This window comes from Pan paniscus, chromosome 7 (assembly GCF_029289425.2).
Source record: "Pan paniscus chromosome 7, NHGRI_mPanPan1-v2.0_pri, whole genome shotgun sequence".
In the NCBI taxonomy this organism is placed as follows: Eukaryota; Metazoa; Chordata; class Mammalia; order Primates; family Hominidae; genus Pan; species Pan paniscus.
The window spans coordinates 56,218,955-56,243,146 of NC_073256.2; the positions used below are offsets into that span (position 1 = coordinate 56,218,955).

A 24,192-nucleotide genomic window follows, 5' to 3' on the forward strand; every position below is an offset into this window, starting at 1 on the left:
AAAAAAGGAAAGAAAAGAAAAGAGAAGAGAAGAGAAAAACGAAAAGGCAGCCTCCTCTCAGAGCTGTGAAATAAGCATCCTTCACCTTCCATCAGTGTTGTCAAACACAACACAACTTAAAGAGTGGCCACCCATGCAACACAGTGGATACAAAGTCTTTATTAAAGGATGCGAGAAACCTCCCATCCTTCAGCATCATGAACTGTTCGATCCTTTGCCACAAATCTGAACTATCCCAAAATATACGTAATCCCAAACTAGTCTTCCTTCTTATTTTATAACCCATGTAAATTTCAAAACTATTATTTTCTAATGTATTTAGTTTCAATTCATAAACTGGTTTGCAAGACATGTTTGCTAGGGTGATCAACTCATCTTGGTTGGCTCAGAACTTTCCTGGTCTTGGCCCTGTTGCATCCCAGAAAACCTCTCGGTCCCAAGCAAACCAGGACAGTTGGCCAACCTATAAAGATATCTAAGCTTCATCATCCTCTTCTGAATTGTATGTGTTTAGACCAACAAGACAAAAATCACCGAGAAATGTTTTAAAGTAGCAATTGTTGTTCTGGAAAGTTCAAGTATGGCCCAATGCAACAGCTCAGCAAGATGTACACAGGCACTCAATGTGGCCCAACCAGGTCCCCCTGGCTCTCCAGGCAATGTTGGCATGGGAAGGGGTGGCTATGAGTCATCTCCCTCTTTCCTGGGCTTCTCAGAATGGTCTCTTCCATAAATATTTTAGATGAAGGAGGAGGATTTGGATTTCTGCCAAAGGAGAAAAAGGATTCCAACAGTGGTTCCCAAACCACAGTGCACTTAGGAATAGCCTGAAGAACTTGTTAAAAATAGACAGGTCTGGGCTCTATCCCCAGAAAGTTTAGCTTTGGAGAGTCTGAGAAACACTCTTGTTAACAAGCACCCTGGCTGATCTTGATGCATGTTATTGGTGGATGACACTTTTCAAAACTCTGGATTTGGGGCAAAGCTGTGAAAGTTGCTTCCTCTTCTGTCTGAAGTGAAGCAGGACCAGAGCTTACAAGAAAGGAAGGGATAACTGAATGCAGTAATAAAGAGGGAGGCACTTAGTGTCAGGGCTACTGTTATCTAAAAAGCACTTTCTTGTAAATCTTGAGATTGTTGGAATATCTTAGGCAAAGCATATCTGGGTTAATCAGGGTAGCTATGCTTTACATACACATACACGCTGCGTGGTACATAGATCCATACAGCTGTAATGTAGACACAGATAAAGCATACACGAGATAGCAGCCATGAGGCTGATTTGTATATAACAGGCACTTATAGGTGTTTATACATATATATATGTCATGGAGGTGTGTTTAACATATATAGTAACAAATCAGTAGTCCTGTTTTGACCGTGTTAAATCTGAGATGGCCATAAGATAGCTAAATGCAGGTGACAAACAGGCAGTTGGATCTAGGCACCTACAGCTCTGGGATTTGACCAGGGGTCAGTTAGGACTAGAAATGCAGATTTAAGGAGTTATCGGCATATAACCCCCAGGATATCAATAAAACAGAAGCCACAAGGCCTGAGGTTTTCATGCCAAGTCAAGGTCACAGGCCCTATGGCTTTACAACATGAGCTAGGTTCACTAAATGAAACCAGAAACTAGTAGAGCTTAGGTTATCCATAAACAGGAACTAGAATGTCCTTGTTCATCAGCTCAGGGTACAGCTCAAAGGCCATGTGTAGGAGTCCTTTGCCTCTCAAGGTGAAAACCCTAATTCAAGTTAACCCTCAGTGCAGAAACCCATAGGCCCTAGGCTGAGGCAAGCACGGTTGCCCCATAGGCAGGCCTCCACAACACAAGACATGAACAGGAAAACAATTTCCACAAACAACATTCCCAGGGGAAGATGCACTCATGCCAAAATCAGAAAATACATGAGGAAGTCCAAAACCAGGGCAAGCAACTTACAAACCCCACATCACCCTCATCCCTATCTCCAAAAAAGGAAGAAATCATATCTAAAGAGGTAGAGATAATAGAACAATCTGAAAGGGACTTTGAAATCAGCACAGTTGGAAACAGAAAATTCGGAGTCTTGAAAAAAAGCAGGATATGCTGAAATTAGTGTTTTGAAGTGATTAGAGCAGCAATGACATGCAGAATTAAATGGAGAAGAGTGGGATTAGAAGCAGCAAGACCAGCCAGGAGGCTTCATGCAATCCACCTACAGGTAATACTTTCTCTCTCTCCTGAAGTCCTGTAAAATTTAACTGGCATATCTCTGATGGCCTTATGACCTCATCAACTTTATTTATTGTTTTATAGCTGCTTTCACATATATAAACCATATAAAGGAACTCATTGAACTCAATGCTCCTTGGAGTGGTGTGTTTGTGTAAATAGCAAGATAGTGCATGGATAGATAGTTGATGGGTGGATGGATGTATGGATGGATAGATAGATAGTAAATAGAGTATGGATAGATAGATATATGGATGGACGGATGGATAGATGGATAGATAGATAGATAGATAGATAGATAGATAGATAGATAGATAGATCTTCCTGTATCCCCCACAGCACTTAACACAGTGTACTAGGCACATGGAGATGTTTCATAAATGTTAAATAAATAACCAACAAATGAACAAGAGTCACGTAAGAAACTGATTGATCAGAACCTCTAGCTTGAACTAAAGCACAAAACGAAACTGATGGCCCACCATTAACTGATCTCCCTAGGACCTAATAGGCTCCCTAAGCTGGCTGGCTTCTTCTTATCCCATGGGTACATCATCTATTAATGCATTTAAAAGTCAGCTAAATTCAATGACAGCTTTAAGCCCTGTAGCACTGATGAGAATCTTTTGCTATGTATGGGTCTCCCTGGTGCAGATTGCTATATAACCTGTCTTCCTTTTCAAATTGATTGTCAGTCCATAACCATTTGCCTATAGGTTACAGCAGGCCTTGACCTAAATCTGACTGCTGTATTCCTAATTAGATAGAACCCTTCCCCTTCCCTCTTTAAGAAAAAAATCCCTAACGCAATGGCCAAGCCTTGGGAAACAGGAATAACTTAGTGATTTGCACAAGGACACAAACCTGCCACGCTGAATAGCAGAATAGCAAAGATTTCAGGACCCCCTGAGAGGCCTAGAGTCATACTTATCTCCAAAGCATGGTGACACTCATGATGACGACAATGACACAAAGCTGTCTTTTATTGAATATCTAATACTGCCAGGCATCATCCTAGGCATCTTCAATACAATCTGGCATATAATCCTCACAAGAAACCAGTAAGGAAGGTACCAGCATGATGACTTAGTCCGTTTTATATTGTTTATAACAGAACACCAAAAACTGAATAATTTATAAAGAAAAGGAATTTATTTCTTAAAGTCGTGGAGGATGAGAAGTATAAGGTAAAGGGGGGTACATCTGGTGAGGGCCTTCTTGCTGGCGGGAATTCTCTGCAGGGTCCTGAGGAGGCTGAGCATGTTCGCTCAGGTCTCTCTTCCTCTTCTTATAAAGCCACCAGCCTCACTTTCATGGTAACCCATTAATTCATTAATCCATGAATGGACTCCTCCATTCATGAAGGTAGAGCCTTCATGACTCGATCACCACTTCTTAATAGTCCCTCATTGGGGATTAAATTTCAACGTGAGTTTTGGAGGTAACAAAATTCAAACCATAGCACATGCCCATTTGGCAGATGAGAAAACTGGAGATGAAAGAAGTTAAGTAAATTGCACATTATAAAAATCTAGTAAGTGTCAAAGCCAGGATTCAAACCCAGGTCAGTCTGAATGCAGTTTGTGTTCTTTCCACTTCCCCACACTGCTTCCTCTGCCGATGCTCATGCGCCAGCAAAACAGCGAGTGGCACTCAGCCACTTTGAGTGATTGTCTCAAGGACTTCAGATGATAGACATGGGCTGTAGAGCTGGAATTGTTTCCCAGGAAACTATAAACACACACAGGCAACAGCTTGCTCTGTTTTGAGTCCAATATTATCCATGGCTTGCAAGGGAAAGATTAACTCAACCTGGTCTTATCATGCTGCCTCCATTTCACTCTATGGAGAATGAACTGGTCCAGCCCAGTTCCTGATTTTTGTGTCCCCATTGCGAGACCAGCTACTTACCTCCACAGCCGAAACAATTGCAAACAAATAGCTCTGAAATGTTAATGGTCTTCTTGGGGGATACAGAATAAGGCATAATAGGGAAAGACTATTCATAGCACGTTCTAGTACCTACACCATTGAAATGTCCATTACCAGTGTAGTCCGAACTCATTGTACTGGCTTGATTTTTAGGCTCAAATTAACCACAGAATTAATTATTTGAAATGATTTCAAGAAGCTTAAGATGAATTATTTCCTTTAAAATGATTCTACAAACCATATGACCATCAACAAGACAATGGGAGAAGTTGTGATCCATTCATACTGTGGAATATTATACAGTCGTAAAAATAGATGAATTATAACTGCTTGCAACAACATGGAGGAAGCTTAGAAACATAATGTTGGTTGAAAAACCAAATCCCAGAAATCTACATACAATATGTGGTAATTTTTAGAGGTGTTTGTAAATTTTTTGACACCCTACCATTCCAAAGATGGAGACTAATTTCCCTTTTCTTAAATGTGGGCCAGATTTAGTTACTCATTTCTTTTCTTTCTTTCTTTTTAATTTTTTGTAGAGACAAACTCTCACTATGTTGGTCAGTCTGGTCTCAAACTATTGGACTCACACAATCCTCCCACCTCAGCCTCCCAAAGCATCAGAATTACAGGTGTGAGCCACCATACCTCGTGTAGTGACTTTTTTTTCCCCCAGACAGGGTTTCACTCTGCTGCCCAGGCTGGAGGTGCCGTGACACAATCTCCTCTCGCTATAACTTCCACTTCCCAGGTTCAAGCGATTCTCCTGCCTCAGCCTACCAAGTAGCTGGAACTACAGACACATGCCACCACGCCTGGCTAATTTTTGTATTTTTAGTAGAGACAGGGTTTCACCATGTTGGCCAGGCTGGTCTTGAACTCCTGGCCTCAAATGAACCATCGGTCTTGGCCTCCCAAACTGCTCTTTAGCATGAACCACTGCGCCGCCCTATTGAACATGGAAAAAGCGATGGTATGTTACTTCCATAACTAAATCAAAAAAAGATATTGCCACTTCTCCCTTACTGTCTTGTATCATTTCTTCTAGAAAAGCCAATCACGACCAGATGCAGTAGCTCATGCACGCCTGTAATCCAGCACTTTGGGAGGCTGAGGCAGGCAGATCACTTGAACTCAGGAGTTTGAGACCAGCCTGGCCAACATGGTGAAACCCCGTCTCTACTAAAATACAAAAATTAGCCAGGTGTGGTGGCAGGTGCCTGTAATCCCAGCTACTTAGGAGGCTGAGGCAGGAGAATTGCTTGAACCCAAGAGGCAGAGGTTGCAGTGAGCTGAGATGCCACCACTGCACTCCAGCCTGGGTGACAGAGTGAGACACCCTCGAAGAAAGAAAGAAACAGAGAGAGAAGGAGAGAAGGAAAGAATGAGAGAAAGAGAGAGAGAGAGAGAGAGAAGAGAAGCCAATCACTAGTCCTCAAGACCTTTAAGCAGCCTGCAGAGAGGTCCACATGGAGAAGAACTTGGTCTTCCTGCCAATATCTAAAAACAACTTGCCAGCCACATGAGTGTGCCACCTTAGAAGAAGATCCCCCATCCCTAGTCAAGCCTTCAGATGACTGTAGCCCCTACCAACATCTTGACCTCAACCCCATGAAAAATCCCAAGCCAGAACCACTTCCAAGTTCATGATCCACAGCTAAGCCACTGCCAAGTTCATGATCCATGAAAAGTTGTAAGATCAATATTTATTGTCTGAGGCCACCAGATTTGGTGACAATTTGTGATACAGCAGTACAAAACTAATAAACAATATGATACCATTTCTTTTATTTTTAAATATTTTTTCTGCAGTTTGTAGCAATCATTTTTTATAAATATCAAGAGCAAGAAATTGCTTATACAAACATGTACATGTGATAAACTATTTTTTAAGTGTGGGAATATTAAACAACCATTCCACTGATAAGAACTGTAATGTTTACATTAAATACATAAAACAATTGTGCAAAAGCATCAGAGAGCAACAGAGTTTGGCAGGACTGGTGGGGCCAAGAGTACACAGATAAAGGAAGTGAGTTAAGCCATACATTTGGCTCTGATTTTTCCTTTATGTTACTTGCCATTTTATGATGTGGAGCAATAAAGGCTGAAGGCAGAGTATCAGAGAGGCTTGCAGAAATCTCATTAGGCTAGGGAGTCAGAGGTTGGAGTTCAATGCCCATCAATGGGGAAGGAACTTGGAAAATACTTGAGGATTTTAGTTGAGATCGCTAAAGAACTGTGCCCCTAGAAGAGAGTTAAGCTCCAGAAGTAAGGAAGACTATCCTTAGGAATCTTGGAATATCCCCTAGGCACAGTTAGAGGTAGATGAACCCTAACAAAGCTCCTAGACCTATCCTCAATTGCATCAGCATGAAATTGAGAATACCCTAGTTCCCTGCCATAAGAAAATTTAATAACCTTTGAAGGAAGATAGCTAGAGAATACAATTTTTCACACATGATGCCTAGATCTCAATTGAAAATTACTAGGCATGCCAAGAAATAGGATCAAATGACTAAAAACCAAGAGGGGAAAAACAATAGAAAAAAAAGTGATGCAGATATTGGAGTTATTAAACAGAGACTTTTAAATAACTATTATTAATATGTTCAAGGAAATAAAAGAAAGGACAGAGAATTTTACCAAAGAACTGGAGTCTGCTTAAAGAAAAAAAAAAAGGTCAGGCCAAGGCGGGTGGATCACGAGGTCAGGAGTTCGAGACCAGCCTGGCCAACATGGTGAAACCTCGTCTCTACTAAAGATACAAAAAATTAGCCAGGCGTGGTGGCTTGTGCCTGTAATCCCAGCTACTTGGGAAGCGGAGGCAAGAGAATCGCTTAAACCTGGGAGGCGGAGGTTGCAGCGAGCCAAGATCGTGCCATTGAAATCCAGCTTGGGTGACAGGGTGAGACTCTGTCTCAAAAAAAAAAAAAAAAAGTCAAATGAAAATCTTAGAATTAATAAAATAAAACTACTGAAATTAAAAATTGAATAGATGGGTTCCATAGCAAATTAGACATAGCCAAGACAAGATAGTAAAGAACAGAGACAAAAGAATGAAAAATGGGGGAAAAAACGTAATTGGCCAGTCACGGTGGCTCACACCTGTAATCCCAGCACTTTGGGAGGCCAAGGTGGGCAAATCCGTTGAAGTCAAGAGTTTGAGACCACCCTGGCTAACATGGCAAAACCCTGTCTCTACTAAAAATATAAAAATTAGCTGGGCATGGTGGTGGGTACCTATAATCCCAGCTACTCGGGAGGCTAAGGCAGGAGAATCACTTGAACGGGGAAGCAAAGGTTGCAGTGAGCCGAGATTGTGCAACTGCATTCTAGCCTAGGCAACAGAGTGAGACTCGATCTCAAAAAAAAAAAAAAAAAAGTAATTGATATAGGGGCATAGTTAAAAACATCTAACATATTTGTAATTGGGACCCAGATGGAGAGAAGAATGGGATAGAACCAATTTTTAAACAAATACTGGCTGAGAGTTTTCCAAAAATGATGAAAAACATCAAGCTACAGTGTAAAGAATTTCTCCTCATGCAAGCAGACACAAACACACACACACATACACACACACATAGCTATATCACAGATAAACTGCTGAAAACAAAAAACGGAAAAATCTTAAAAGCAACCAGAGGGAAAAACCCACATTGTTTTCAAAAGAGCGACAATAAAACTGACAGCTAAGCAAGAGAAAAAATGGATTAAAAAAATTGTTAAAGTGCTGAAAGAAAATAATTACCAACTTAAAATGCTATACTCAGTGAAAATATCCTTCAAAAGTGAAGGCATAGTAAAGACATTTTAGGGCAAACAAAAACTGAGAGAACTTATTGTTGGCATAGCTACATTCAAAGAAATACTGGAAGAATTTTTTCAGGCAGAAGATAATCCCAGATGAAAGCAGTAATGCAAGATGGAATAAACAGGCTAGGCACGGTGGCTCACACCTGTAATCTCAGCACTTTGGGAGGCCAAGGCGGGCAGATCACGTGAGGTCAGAAGCTCTAGAGCAGCCTGGCCAACATAGTGAGACCCCGTCTCTACCAAAAATACAAAAATTAGCAGGACGTGGCAACGCATGCCTATAGTCCCAGCTACTGGGGAGGCTGAGGCACAAGAATCACTTGAATCTAGGAAGTGGAAGTTGCAGTGAGCCGAGATCATGTGACTGCACTCCAGCCCGGGTGACAGAGCGAGACTGTATTAGAAAAATAAAAATAAAAATAAATTTAAAAAAAGAAATAAACAGGACCAAAAAAGTAAAATTTCTAAATTAATATTTACTACATAAAACAATAACACTGATGTCTTACAGAGTTCAAAATATAGAGAGAACTAAATACATGTTAACAATAGCACAAAAGGTATGAGAAGGGTAAATGGAGTTAAAATGTTGTGAGTTTCTTGCATTGTCCAGGATATGACATGTACAGTTGTTCCTCTGTATCTATTAGGGATTTGATCCAGGACTTCCCACAGACACCAAAATCCACAGATGTTCAAGTCCCTTACATAAAATGGCATAGTATTTTCCTATAACCTACACACATCCTTCCATATAATTTAAATCATCTCTAGATTACTTATAATACCTAATACACTGTAAATGCTATGTAAATAGTTGTTTTACTGAATTGCTTAGGGAATAATAACAAGAGAAAAGTCTGTACATGTTCAGTACAGATGTAATCATCCATTTTTTTCCCAAATATTTTTGATCAAAGCTTGGTTGAATCCACAGATATGGAACCAATGGATATGGATGCTAATTCTAGTAATTTAAGATAGGTTATAATAAAATAATGATACATGTTGCAATCTCTAGGCTAATCATTGTGTTCACTTTGGCAACACATACACTAAAATGGGAAGAATACAGAGAAGCTTAGCATGGCCCCTTGAGCAAAGATGGCAGGCAAATTCTAGGGTAATCACCAAAGAACAATAAAAGAATGTACAGTTAACAAGATTGAGAGTAGGGAAGCGGAATAATTTTTTAAATGCATGAATAATCCAAAGAAGGAGAGAAAGGGGAAAAATTAACAAAAAAAACCACGTAGAACAAATAGAAAGTAAATTGTAAGATGATGGGTTTAAATCATAGTGTCAGTAATTAAATATAAGTGGTCCAAAGATGCCAATTAAAAGACAAAAATAAACTGGATAAAAATAAACCTCAAATATAAGGATATGAAAAGAAAAGTTGTGTGGCAGTTTTAAAACATAGCCACAAATCCTTTGGCACCCCTCTTATTAAGAGATGGGGTCTGTCTCCCTTCCCCAATCTGTGTGGGCATGTGGTTCCTTCAACCAATACAGTACAGAAGAAGTAACACTGCGGGACTTTTGAGGCAAGAGCGTAAAAGTCTATGCAATTTATGCCTTGTTTGGTGAAAGTCACCTTTGGAGCTCTGAGCCACTGTGTGAGAAATCTGACTACTCAAGTCGGCCATTTTATAAGGAAGTCCAAGTAGGCACTACAATCAACAGTCCTAGCTGAGTCCAGTCTCAAGTTAGCCCAGTCCAGGTAACAGACATGTGATTGAAGAAGTCTCCAGATTCTAGCCCCCAATCATTCACATCTTTCCAGCCAAGACTCCAGACAATGTAGAACAGATATAAAGTGTCCCTGCTAAGCTCTGTCCAAATTCCTCACCCACAATACCTATGAGCATAACAAATTGTTTGTTGGTTTATGCCACTAAGTTTTGGGGTGGTTGGTTATGCAGCAGCACAAAAATGGAAAAAGTTGAAGCTAAAAGGATGAAAAAGATACATCAAGCAATCAAAAGAAAGCTTGTGTAGCTAGACAAATATCAGACAAAGTAAACTTTAAGGCAAGCGGTTTTACTGAATGATATTTCCTAACAATAAAGGGATCAATTCAATTTAAAAAAAGTTGCAAGTCTAACTTTGTATACACATAATAACGTAGCCTCAAAATAAATAAAGCAAAAACTGACAGAACTAAGGGAGAAAAATTTAGATCCACAAGTACTGTTGGAAATGTTAACATACCTAAGTAAGTTTTAAAGTACTGAAGTAATTCTAAGGATATTCTCTGATGACAATGAAATTGAGCAAGAAGTGCAAAACAGAAAGATAACTAGGAAACCCCCAGATATTCAGAAATTAAGGAATATACTTTTCTAAATATGCATGAGTAAAAGTGAAAAAAACTCATTAAAATATCAAGCTTCTAGTTAACAAAAAAAATACCACTAATAACAAGAAAAGGCAAGTCACAGAATGGGAGAAAATATTTGCAATATATATATATGGAAATCAGAAAATATTTTGAACTGAATGGCAATGAAAATAACATATCACGAGTTATTGGATGCAACTATAGCCAGGAATGGTGGCTCACTTCTGTAATCCCAGCACTTTGGGAGGCCAAGGTGAGAAGATCACTTGAGCCCAGGAGTTCAAGACCAGCCCAGCCAACAGCAAAAAGCAAAACCCCATCTCTACAAAAAATACAAAAATTAGCTGGGTTATAGTGGTGCACGCCTGTAGTCCCAGCTACTCAGGAGGCCGAGGTGGGAGAATCACTTAGACCCGGGAGATCAAGGCTGCAGTAAGCAGTGTTCATGCCACTGGACTCCAGCCTGGGCTACAGCAAGAAACCTTGTCTCAAAAAAAGAAAAAAAGAAGTATTGAATACAACTAAAATAGAGACAAAGGGAAATGTATAGCCCACTATAGCCCACGACAACTACCAATATGGCTGAACATGTTTTTCAACTAACAATACCAAATATTGGAAAACTGTTTGAAGTATCTATTATAACATGTACCTAAGTGGTGACATAGCAATTACACTCCTGTTATACCCAACATTAATGAGTAAATATGTGCCCCAAAAGATGTGGACAGGAGAGTTCATGGCAGGTTTCTTAATAATAGCCAGAAAATAGACACAGCACAAATGCCCATGAATAATAACATGAGTGAACAAATTGCATGGTTTATTCTACAGTGGAATACTCCTCAACCACAAAAAAGAATGAGCTACTGATGCATACAACAACACGGAGGAATCTTGCAAATAGAATGCTGCCCAAAAGACAAGAGTACATACCTAACAATTCCAAAACTAATCTACACTGACATGTATCAGAACAGTGGTTACCTTGGGATGGGGGTGGAGGGAGGATTGACTGGGAAGGGACATTTCTAGATTACAAATAATATTCCATGACTTAATCCAGATGTGGTTACATAAGTGTATAGTGTGTAAAAATTAATTGAGCTGTACACTTAAAATCTGTGCATTTTATTATTATGTATGTTGTACTTTAATTTTTTAAATGAAGCTTTTTTAAAAAAGCAAAAGGAAAATAAACATAAAATTCCAGAAAGTGGCTGGGCGCAGTGGCTCACGGCTATAATCCCAGTATTTCAGGAGGCTGAGGCAGGTGGATCACCTGAAGTCAGGAGCTCGAGACCAGCCTGGCCAACTTGGTGAAACTTCATCTCTACTAAAAATACAAAAATTAGGGCAGACATGGTGGCTTCTGCGTGCAATCCCAACACTTTGGGAGGCTGAGGCGGGTGGATCATGAGGTCAGGAGTTCGAGACCATCCTGGCCAACATGGTGAAACCCCGTCTCTACTAAAAATACAAAAATTAGCCAGGAGTGGTGGCAGACGCCTGTAATCCCAGCTACTCGGGAGGCTGAGGCAGGAGAATCACTTGAACCCGAGAGGCAGAGGTTGCAGTGAGCCGAGATTACACCACTGCACTCCAGTTTGGGCAACAAGAGTGAAACTCCTTCTCAAAAAAAATAAAATAAAATAAAATTCCAGAAAGTGGTCATTTCTGGAGCAGAGACCAGAAGACAGAAGAGGAGAGGCTAACATTTATATATACAATGCATACACCCTTTTGTATGCATCAAATATTAAGTGCTAACAAACACATTATATTAGTAAAAAACAAATTCTTCAAATATTTACCACGCATGTACTGAACTCCAGAAGAATTTTAAAAGTAAAATGAATATAAATGACTCTCACTGATGTTTAAATACACGAAGACAATTGCATTAATTTAATAAGTGCCCTCCTAACATCATGCTGATTGTACCTTCAAGAGACTACTTTGTATGACGTAGGGCCATAAGCATGACAGGCATTATTGAATGCATACTGTCTGTTGGGCACAGTTGTGAATGCTTTACATGCATTTAATTGTCATATAACCCTATGAGGCCGGTACTGTTATCACCCCAATTTAACAGATGGGGAAACACACACAGGGAGTTCAAGTGATTTGCTGGTGGCCTCACAGCAGGCAAGCAGTCGAGCCAGCATTTGAAGCCTGCTTTTGAATGGCTGTTTGGTTTCAGAGCCTACTCGCTCTACCTCTGCACCACTCTGCCTCTTTTAAGGAGCACAGCTCCCATTTCTGGGAATTTTCCACCATGCCCCTGACTTCCAAAGAGGACTGAAATGGAGTTGCAGGGTGTCCATAGAGAGAGGGGCTTGTGACATGTCTGTAATTACAATGACAATGAATTACGTTGTCATCACTGACAATAACTATCATAATAAACATTGAGCCCTCATTGTTCTATATCACAGAGTATATTAAAAAGTTGCTATGATTAAACAATTAACAGGTTTTTTAATTCCAGATCTTCACTAAGAAATAACCTGGATCAGCCAGGCACGGTGACTCCCGTTTGTAATCCCAGCACTTTGGGAAGCCGAGGCGGGTGGATCACCTGAGGTCAGGAGTTCGAGACCAGCCTGGCCAACACGGCGAAACCCCGTCTCTGTTAAAGATATAAAAATTAGCCTGGAGTGGTGGCGTGTGCCTGTAATCCCAGCTACTGGGGAGGCTGACACAGGAGAATCGCATAAACCAGGGAGGCAGAGGTTGCAGTGGGCCGAGATCACACCACGGCACTCCAGCCTGGGTGACAGAATAAGACTCCCTCTCAAAATTAATAAATAAACAAACTAACTAAGAAATAACCTGGATAAATTATCTTCTCTCTCTGAATTATCTTCCATCCTTTTCTGGCTTATGGCACCCACGACTTTTTTTTTTTTTTTTTTTTTTTTTTTTGAGACGGAGTCTCACTCTATCGTCCAGGCTGGAGTGCAGTGGCGCAATCTCGGCTCACTGCAAGCTCCGCCTCCTGGGTTCACGCCATTCTCCCGCCTCAGCCTCCTGAGTAGCTGGGACTACAGGTGCCCACCACCACGCCCAGCTATTTTTTTGTATTTTTAGTAGAGACGGGGTTTCGCCATGGTAGCCAGGATGGATCACCTACGACTTTATAAATGCCCTTGAGTTTTTCATGATCTGTGGCTTATTTCTCCCCCAGGAAGATAGCATTTGTTTCTGATTCTTCTTTGCTTTCTTGCGGGGCATGTTACTTAGACATGGAAGGTGCTGAGGAAATATCTGTGTAATATCTGTGAAATAGCTGAATCCATACATGACAAATAAATAAAGATGACGTCAAACATCCAAGGTCTTTGCAAAACCTCCCACATATCCCTTGGCCTTGCCCGTCATATTCACTGCTGTAACCCTGAGATTTAGAAAAGAGCCTGTAAGTTGTAAGTGCTCACTCAATACCAAGTTTTGGTTGAATGAATGAAAGCAGGAATGACAGATAATTCTGGCAGTTTGTAAAATATCTGTAGACCAAGACTTATCTCTGTGAAAGGCTTTGCTGACACTGGAATGAGTCGACATGTCTACCAACTCAGAGGGATAAGGAAAAGGCACTATACTGCTGGGTCCTGATAAGAGAAGAAGGCGTCTACAATGCTGGAGTGGACAGCAGGCTGGAGGGAGAATCATTTTGAGAAAGCCCATGTATGCAGCAGGTGCAAGTCTCCCAGGTTTGCGGTGAGCAGTTCTTACCTTGCACAGGGGAGGATAGGGATGAGGGTAAATGTCTTCAGTATCTTTGAGAATTTTCTTTTTTCATCTTTTTTTTTTTTCTGAGATAGAGTCTCGCTCTGTTGTCCAGGGTGGAGTGCAGCTCACTGCAGCCTCCAACTCCTAGGCTCAGGCCATCCTCCTGCCTCAGCCTCTTAAATGGCTGGGACCACAGGTGCACCACCACACTTGGCTAATTTTTTTTTTAATTTTGTAGAGACAGGGTCTCACTATGTTGACCAGACTGGTCTCAAATTCCTGGCCTCAAGCAATCCTCCTAAGCTTGGCCTCTTAAGCCTAGCGAGAATGTTCTTTCCTTGACTAGTGAAAGTTCAGCTGTGTCTGCCAGGCTGAGCAAGTGGAGCTCCGGGGTCAGGTGGGTGGAAGAAGTTCCCGTCCTCAGTCTCCCTGCTCCACTCCTGTCTCTTTGGCGATGGGGAAGGCATGTGATGGCCTTTTTAAGGATAGAACATCACGAGTCATCTGGAACCACCTCTTGGGGAAAGACTGTTCTCTTCCCTTGAAAAGCATGCGTTGTTCTTCCAGGACAGATGCTTGACTTCCTTCCTCCCCCTCCTCTCCACCCTTCCCTTCCCACCCTAGCCTCTCCTTCAAGCTGTCTTGCTTCCTCTTCTCTCTACTCCTGCCTTTTTCTCTGGTCCTCAGCGGGGAAAGCCAGAAGCCTAATCACAGGAGCAGAAAAAATCTCCAAACCAATACACAGAGCCCAGGAGAAATGATCTGGAGCAAAGTGCTTCTCAGGGGCTCGTGCAGCAGAAAATCAGAACCTGATCATCTGGCCTGATGTGTCTGTTCATATCCTTTGATTGCAGAAGATCAAGTTCTGGCCATCACACATGTTGATGTCTGATACAAGGCATTGCTTAGCAAAGCCCTGAACTCTGCCTCCCACCACCACCCCCAAGGCTAAGTGAGGTCAGGGGTGCTGACATTGGCCTGGCCTCATCACTCTCTGACTCTGAGACTCAGAACCTAGTATCAGGGAGATTTCATCCCCAGACCTCCTTGTCTTCTGGGGGCCTACATTCACTCATTCAGAACATTCTGAGTGAGTTCTTATGTCACCTGCCTCAACAACTTTGGTTCTCCGCTTCCAATTATTTCTATCTTGGTCCATTTTCCCAGCTCTTTCTCTTTCCAACACTTTTCTCTCTGTCTCCTTCATTTCTTTCTGTTCCAGGTGCTTCACATGGCCCTGTCTGCAGGCGCCTGTCCTGTCTCTGTCTCCGGGAGCGTTCTCCTCCATCCTCCCTCCTTCCTGGGGACTCTGGGAAGTGCCTGAGTGTGGCCTTGCAGGTTGCGCCACCGCTTTCATCCCAATCCAGGTGGCTGCAATCCAGTACAGGATTTACGCTGCCCTGACCCTGAGCCGTCAAGAAGGAACAGCCAGATTAATGGGGTGGGCGGGCTGGGGTAATAATCGTTTGTTTGATGTGACAAGCCTGATAGGCGTTGATTTACTTACAGACTGATGGGCTTTTAATTGAGCACGCCATCCTAGTCACTTCAAAGGCAGGGGAAGTTGACAAGGGGCCCCTTTCACGAGGGCTCCTGGTGACTGACAGGCCCCCTCTGCTAAGACTCCCGCCTGGCCCAGGACCGGCCCGGGCAGCCCTCACCCGGCTCTGTAGCAAAGGAACACATTTTCTGTAACTCAGAAATGGCCTTTTGTCTGCTGCCAAGGAAGGCAGCCCCTGCTCGGAAGGCCTCGCATCCCTCAGAAGGTTGAGGAATAAGGAGGAATGGGGGATCCTGAGATGGGGCTGCAGAAAGGGCCTGGAGGAGGTGGGGGAGATTCCAGGCCCTTGATGTGCAAAATGGCTACTTTGTTCTGACGTCCTGTGCTGAGTCAGCCTCCTCCACCTCACTTTCTCCCCCTTCTCCTCACTTCCTCCCTCTCTCTCTCTCTCTCCATATGTATGTGTGTGTGTATTATATATGTATATATGTATTATATATATAATATATATCAAAATATATATTTTATATATTATATTTATACTATATATACATATATACTACATATATGAATATATATTCATATATAATACATATATATGAAAATTTATATATATATTATATATATATAATATATATATAATACATATATATATAATTTTCTAATTTTTTTAAAAAAATTAGAGACTGGGTCTCATTATGTTGCCCAGGCTGGTCTCAAACTCCTGGGCTCAAGGGATCCTCTAACCTTGGCCTCCCAAAGTGCTGGGATTACAGGCGTGAGCCACTGGGCCTGGCTGCTCCCTCTGTTCAGTCCCTTCTTTTTGTATTATCCTTCCCAGTTCTCAGGCCCCTTCCTTCTCCCCCTCTTTCTCCTCCCACTTCCTCCTTCCTTCTCCCTCACAGGAGAGGCCAGAAAAGGTGGAGTCAGCTCCTAATGTCCCTGGAGTAGTGGCCCGTCCACAGCAGCCCCCTCCTCCCTGACAGCCACCCTTCTTCCCCCAGGCTGTAGGCTGTGAAGCCTTCAGACCAGGACCCCCTTGGACTTGGAGGTGGAGCCTTTACAGCAAACCCCTCTCTCCTATAGACAGCACTACAATGAACAGGGGCTACAGACACCCACGCCTAAGGCCAGGGACTCAGGCTCAGTGCAGTTTCTGTCCCATTCTTGTTTGGTCTGGAAGATGCTAGACCAAATGTGATTAATATTAAAACAGAGGTTTTATTCTGTTTGAAATATTAGAAAACATTCTTTATCAAGGATGTTCTGTCAAAATGGATTTGCTTTGGTTTTGTTTTGTTCAAGTCCCATAGGACACAGTCCCTGACCTCTAGGAGGAGCGACCTTCTACATCAGCCCCCAAACTTCCTCACTAAGTGGGGAGTGGGGATGGAGGGGAGATCAGTGAGACTCCCACCCTGCAGGAGCTTTGAGTTCTAAGTCAGGCCCCTTTAGTGACTGCCAGAGACTGTAGGCAAGCCCTGTTCCCGGCATTCCTCTTTTTTTCCCTGTGGTAACTTACCCAAGCACACAGAGCCAGGCCCTGGCTAGAAAGACCATGGATTCCATCCCATCATTTCATTTGGAAAGGACTTTCTTTTCTTTTCTTTTCTTTTCTTTTTTTTTTTTTTTTTTTTTTGACAGAGTCTTGCTCTGTCGCCAGGCTGGAGTGCAGTGGCTCGATCTCAGTTCACTGCAACCTCCGCCTCCCGGGTTCAAGCGATTCTCTTGCCTCAGCCTCCTGAGTAGCTGAGACTACAGGTGCACGCCACCACGCCCAGCTAATTTTTGTATTTTTAGAAGAAATGGGGTTTCACCATGTTGGCCAGGATGGTCTCGATCTCTTGACCTCGTGATCCACCTGCCTTGGCCTCCCAAAGTGCTGGGATTACAGGCGTGAGCCACCACACCTGGAGGCACTTTCACATATATTATCTTAATTAATCTTTTAACAACTGTGGGAGTAGATAAGTGCAATGTTATTATGCCCATTAGACAGATGATAAAATTGAGACTCAAAGGATGATGTGCTCCTAAGAGGCAAAACTGGGTCTCAAACTGGGGGATTCTCCTGCTTCTTCTTCCACCACCCCTCACCGCGTCCCAGTGACTATTGCCCCATTGCTCTGGAAGCTGCATTTTCTCACTCTAAACAGGTGGTTTAGAGGCCATGTATTTTTCCCCCTTTTAGGTTCTTCCCTGATTTCCCCACCCTCCTGGCCTCGGTGTCCAGAATCAGAAAGCCTCTAGCCCTAACCTTACAAGGCAGAGCTCTCCCGCTGGTGTCTGTCTCAAAGCTCACTTACAAATGTTGCCTGAGAGCCTGATATTCCCTCAAGATTTGCTGCTCCCAGCTCTCCTCTCATCCACAGAAGAAAGGGCCATAGGTGAGGTGCCTGGGCCTTTGGTTCTCTGCTGTGAAGAACGTGTTCACTAAAGTAGCTCATGACCTGTTGGAGGGATATTTCCCACTGCAGAGCTAAGCCCTAGGGCCAACGCTTGAGAGAAATCAATTAACTCTCCCTTCTCTGCCTCTATGCCTTGAATCTAATATTTCCACAGAAATATTAATGCCCTGAGATACTATGGCTTGTTTACACGTTGGTCCCCTCATTAGAGAGTCCAATCCTTTAGGGCAAGTACATACCTTTTCATCTTATATCGCCAGGGCTCAATAGTGCAAGTTTAGCTGAAATGTTTGTTGTTGAAAGTTTTGTTGGCCCAGACTGTGTGGTGGTTCATGCCTGTAATCTCAGCACTTTGTGAGGCCGAGGAGGGGGAATTGCTTGAGCCCAGGAGTTTGAGACCAGCCCGGGCAATAGGGTGAAACCCCATATCTACAAAAAATAAAAACATTAGCTGGGCATATTGGCATGCTCCTGTAGCCCCATTGACTCAAGAGGGTCAGGTGAGAGGATCAATTGGGCCTGAGAGGTCAAGGGTGCAGTGAGCTGTGAGCACACCACTGCACTCCAGCCTGGGTGACAGAGTAAGATCTTGTCTCAAAAGAAAAGAAAAGAAAACAGAAGAGAAGAGAAGAGAAAAGAAAGAGAAGGAACTAAGGAAGGAAGGAACGAACCAAGGAAGGAAGGAAGGAAGGAAAGTTGGTTTTGTGTGAAAGGCTGAATAGTGAACTGGTGGAGTCAAACAGCCTACGAGAATTTCAATCCCAGCTCCACTGCTTGACAGCTAGTGTTGGACAAGGCATTTAAATGTTCCATGCCTCAGTCTCCTCATCTATAAAATGGGACAAAAATAGTACCTACCTCATAAAGTTACATTATGAGGCTTTCATGAGTTAATAACATATTTCATCTCATCTGCAATGCGCTGTTATTTTAGGTCCAACAAAGAAAGAAAACAACTGCTGTTAAATGATCAGTGACATGGTGCCTTTTTTATCAGTGTCAGAGATGTTTAAAATGTAGGGAAAATGCATCTTAGAATTGATTAGTGATCTCTGTGTGAAACACACAGAACAGTCGTTGGCACACAGCACCTGCTATGAGAGTGAGAGCTACTGTCTGTCATTGCTGTTGAACTGAATTCTCACAAGAACCTGATGATGAGTTCACTTAATCCTCATTTTACAGATGAGGAAATAGAAATTCAGAGAGCTGAAGTGGCTTGACCAAGCTCACTCTGCCAGGGAGTACGCGAAGGCATTTAAACCTGCCTTTGAGGTGCAATAATCTATTGTGATTACAGTTGCTGGCAGCCGCCCACCAAGCTACCAGGGAGTTAGGAGCTGGGTTTTGTTCTCAATTGCATTCTCTTTCCTTAATCTAAGCTTTTTTTCCCCTCTGGTATAATTAATCTCCTTATTCCTCCCCCTCCTCCTTTTTACTTGGCTCTGATCTTTCTACCTTTCTACTAATGGCTTCAGGTTTTACTGCATCTGCATTTGAAATTGTAAGCAACCTCAGATCTTTTATGGCGGTAGAAGGAGTATAAATAAATATAAAGGCAAAAACTGGCTTTTAAAGATGACAGGTAGCAAGAAAAAAGATAGAATATGCCCACAATCACATGTGGGGTGTGTAGGCTCCACATGGACACACTGAGGGACAGCCCAGCCAGTGCCCACCCAGACACCCTGCCCCCTGGCTCCCTCCAGCCTTCCGTGAGAGCTTCTGATGCCAAGTGCCCTGATAAAATATGCAGAAAGCTCCACATGCCCCTCAAGCCAGTTGTTGGCCACACCAGACTCTTTCTCCCATGAACCAGTGAGACACTATGGCTTGGAGGGGACGTTTGATGGGGGAGGGAAGTGGTTACAATTAACTGTTCTAGAACCTTCTCTGGCTCTGTTTTGCACCTCCAAAGAAGCAGCAGCTACTTGAAAGTGTAAGTTTCTAGCTTGCTATTGCAATGAGTCTGAAGCAAAGGAAGGAATCCTGTTACCTCCAAATGGAACCCATGTAAAAGGTATATCACTGTTTTTACCATCAAAAAAAAAGTCTTGACCAGGTACTGTGCCTCACACCTGTAATCCCAACATATTGGGAGGCTAAGGCAGGAGGATGCTTAAGGCCAGGAATTCGAGACCACCCTGGCAACATAGCAAGACCCCTTCTCTACAAGAAAAAAAATGTTTAAAATTTGCCAGCATAGTGACACACACCTGTCATCCCAGCTACTCTGGAGGATGAGGCGGGAGGATCGCTTGAGCCCAGGAGTTTGAGTCTGAAGGGAGCTAAGATCACAGAACTGCATTCCAGCCTGGTCAACAGAGCAAGACACTGTCTCTAAAACAAGGAAAGGAGAGGAGAGGAGAGGGGAGGAGAGGGGAGGGGAGGGGAGGGGAGGGGAGGGGAGAGGAGGGGAGAGGAGAAAAGAAGAAAAGAAAAGAAAAGAAAGGCTCTAGGATATACTTTATTTGGGATTTTGTAGTAGTCGTCCCACAACCTTAAGTGGCTGTCACAGGTCACAGAAAGATGCCACTCCTGAATCATTCCCCCAAGTGATGAGCCCCAATATTCTGCCACTTCAGCCAGGTTTGCCACGCTCACCTTAACAGATAATGAATGAAATATGTCACAGTATCATACTGAGTTTTTTCCTCCCAAATAGGGAGGCCATGGGCCGGCTAGAGGGTTGTATTTGTGAATTTGCTTGAGTTTGTCAGGATGGGATCAGGAATGGTCAGTGGGGAGACGGTTTCTCCCAAACTTCTCCCCACTCTCCCACATGGCCTGTGACCTATTGAGTTAAAGGCTGGGTGAGGAAGAGGTTTTTAAAAGGACAATTGCATTTGGGAGGTTTGCCAGGGCGGGGAGGGAGAGCATGCCATCCTTCAGTAGCCTGAATGCAGCATACAGTCTTTCCAGTTCCGAATAAAATGTACTCAAGGCTCAGATCCATCAGACAAAGAAAGATACATCAGCAGAGGAGGGGAAAGATGAAAATGGGAGTCCAGCTCTTCATTCACGTACATGTAGTTCATCTCTAAGGCTTCCAAGAAAGCAGCCGCACACCAAATCCCTTCCGATGCTGTCTGTATCTGAGCCTCCTGTGAGATAATCCTCTTAATGGAATATTTAAGAAATCGGATATAAATCACCAACCTTTTATCTCACCTGCAGATTCATATACCATAGGACGTATTGTGTATATGTCTATCTACATATAGATGGTTGCAGCTGCTTTTATGAGTGAATATTGCCATGTTTTTAGGCTCAATATGTTTTTCAATATCTAAACCTACTTTTTTCCTGGAGATATGGGTGCAAAAATATAAATTTTAGAGCTCGGAGCCCAGAAAATAGATGTACCTAGAGAAGTTTCAAAATTAAAACACACATCCCTCTGAAAATCTTCTTTGTCATTTGCAGCCACTAAAAATGCCTATTGTTATGATGCACTCATAAATAACTTGATTTTGGCATATGCTTTTATACCATACAGAAAATGAATAAATTAAATTTGATTTACCACCTTTTTCATTTTTATTAGCACTACTCTGAAGAGTTTATGTAAGGGACGTGCCAGAGCAGTTATGCCAAATGTTTTAAGGCATTGGTATTGATATTATATAAATTAAGGTGTTTTAATTTGCATTCTTTGATTAACTAAATACTGGCAGAAAAATAAAACACAAGGGCAGCCCTGAGTTATTGCCTCTATTAAACTGCTGACATCTCCAAAAAGACGCTTTAAGTAATTCAATCCATGCGGTGGGTAGGAGGGGGATATTAACGCTCTCTTATTTGGCAAAACCTATTGGGGTTAAAGAAACCAATATCATGCTTTGCTTGCAGAGTGGTAAGGGACTGGGTGTGTTCTAAGAAGGTCTGAATTTGTGTCCCCAAGGAGAAGTTAACTAAATGCTTTTAATTCTCTGCCCTGCCCAGGCCTGAGCTCGGCGGGCTGCTGGGTGCAGGGCCCTGGAGACCTCTGCTGGCTATCTTTGCCCCCAGGGCTGAATCCCTGACAACTTGAGAAGTGACAAACTGGTTGAATTAATTAAGTAGATTCCATATCGACATAATTTTACCAGAAACAACAAGAGGAATCATCAAAGACCCTTCAGCAGAGCTGGCTGCTCCCAGTCCATCCTCTTCATCACACTTGGGCCCCCAAACCATGAAAAGAAGTTTTCTCAAAAGATGTGCAAAAGCTACTCACCATAGCAAAGACATGGAATCAACCTAAGTGCCCATCAACAGTGGACTGGATAAAGAAAACATGGTATCTATACACTACGGAATACTACACAGCCATAAAAAAAAATAATGAAATCATGTTCTTTGCAGCAACGTGGATAGACCTGGGGGCCATTATCCTGAGAATCAGTGCAGGAATAGAAAACCAAATATTGCATGTCATCACTTATAAGTGGGAGCTAAACATGGGGTACACATGGAAATAAAGATGGCAAGAATTGACACTGGGGACTACTGGGGGGCGGGGCAAGGGCTGAAAAACTAACTATTGGGTACAATGCTCACTACCTGGGTGACAGGATCAACCGTACCCCCAAACCTCAGCATCGTGCAATATATCTATGTAACAAACCTGCACATGTACCCCCTGAATCTAAAATAAAAGTTGAATATTTTAAAGAAAGAAAGAAAAAGGCTATCCGAGTTTTAAAACATTTTAAAAAATAAAATTAAAAAGATGTGCCAGGAGTACTCTAACTCCCTTCCAAACCCTGGGTCTCATCACCACCTCCTGAGACTTTTTTAAAAATTTCCCATCACAGAGGAAACAGCAGCTTCTTTCTCGGCTAAGTAAATGCTTTCTTTTCCCTCCTTGCCCTCATGTGTTCTTGATTTTTGCTCTGTTTCTCCTCTCTCTCCTGTAGGACACAAGTAAACTCTGCTAAGTTCTCATCTTCTTTAATTCTCCCTCCAGATTTTTAAGAGGGAGCAGCCCTAAGGAGAGGATTACAATCGCCAGTTGGTAGCCATAGGAAAGGAATTGATCCCAAGCACAGGCTGAGACAACTGTATTTGTCTTCCCTAAGGCCAATGAATCCTCAGTGAACTGTCTGTACAACAGCCTTTACTGTTCTGTTGACATTCTGAGGACATCTGTCTTGCATTCTTCACCACGTCTGGGAAGCCTCATGTCTGGGGGCCTCATAGATACCTGCTAAGTTGACCTGAGACATCACGCAGGCATCATGGGGCTGGGGAGTGGAGTTCACCTTCTCCTGGCCCCCACGTGACCTTGGCATTTTCATACAGCAATGTCTCTTGTGAGAGGGCCCCATAAGAAGCAGTTCAAGGGCACCCCAAGCCCTATTGCCCAAGTGTCTGAGTACTGTTATTATGCAATGTCCTTACCCCAGCTTTCTTCTTAAGACGGAGTCTCGCTCTATCACCCAGGCTGGAGTGCAGTGGCGTGATCTCGGCTCACTACAACCTCTGCCTCCCAAGTCAAGCGATTCCCCTGCCTCAGCCTCCCGAGTAGCTAGGATTATAGGCACACACCACCAGGCACATCCAGCTAATTTTTGTATTTTTAGTAGAGATGGGGTTTCACCATTTTGGACAAGCTGGTCTCGAACTCCTGACCTCAAGTGATGCACCTGCCTCGGCCTCCCAAAATGCTGGGATTACAGACGTGAGCCACCACGCCCAGCCCTGAATGTTTTTTTTACTTTTTATTTTTTAAGACAGGGTTTCACTGTGTCACCCAGGCTGAAGTGCAATGGTGTGATCACAGCTCACTGCAGCCCCGAACTCCTAGACTCAAGAGATCTTCCCACTTCAGCTTCCCAATTAGCTGGGACTATAGGTGTGCATCCCCATGGTCAGCTGCTGCTGCTTTTTTTTTTTTTTTTTTTTTTTTGGAGACCTGGATTTCTCCTTGCTTTCTTACCCAGGCTGGTCTCGAACTCTTGGGCTCAAGCGATCCTTCCGCCTCAGCCTCCCAAAGTGCTGGGATTACAGGCATGAGCCACCACCACGCCTGGCCCTGGGTAGTTTGCTTTATTTGTTCAAGGAAGAAAGCATAAATTCCAACAGTTGATAAGGAAAACACTTCTCCTTTGCCAGCCTCCTATCCCATCCTCCCTAATTTAAAAAAAATCTCACTTTCTTGTCGTTTCCCATCTTGCAGCTCTTGTCAGTTGTTTTAAAACAACTGTTTTAAAACATGTCTCCTGTCATCAATAAAGTCATCATT

The 24,192-nt window shown here is 42.8% G+C and overlaps 1 non-coding gene across 1 annotated transcript; it reads left to right on the forward strand.

Annotated features, from left to right (window-relative positions):
* Positions 1 to 9,003: 9,003 nt before the first annotated feature.
* Positions 9,004 to 9,111, forward strand: LOC112440733 (U6 spliceosomal RNA). The gene has a single exon (XR_003028751.1). It is a non-coding gene; the product is annotated as a U6 spliceosomal RNA (small nuclear RNA).
* The last annotated feature ends 15,081 nt before the right edge of the window (positions 9,112 to 24,192 follow it).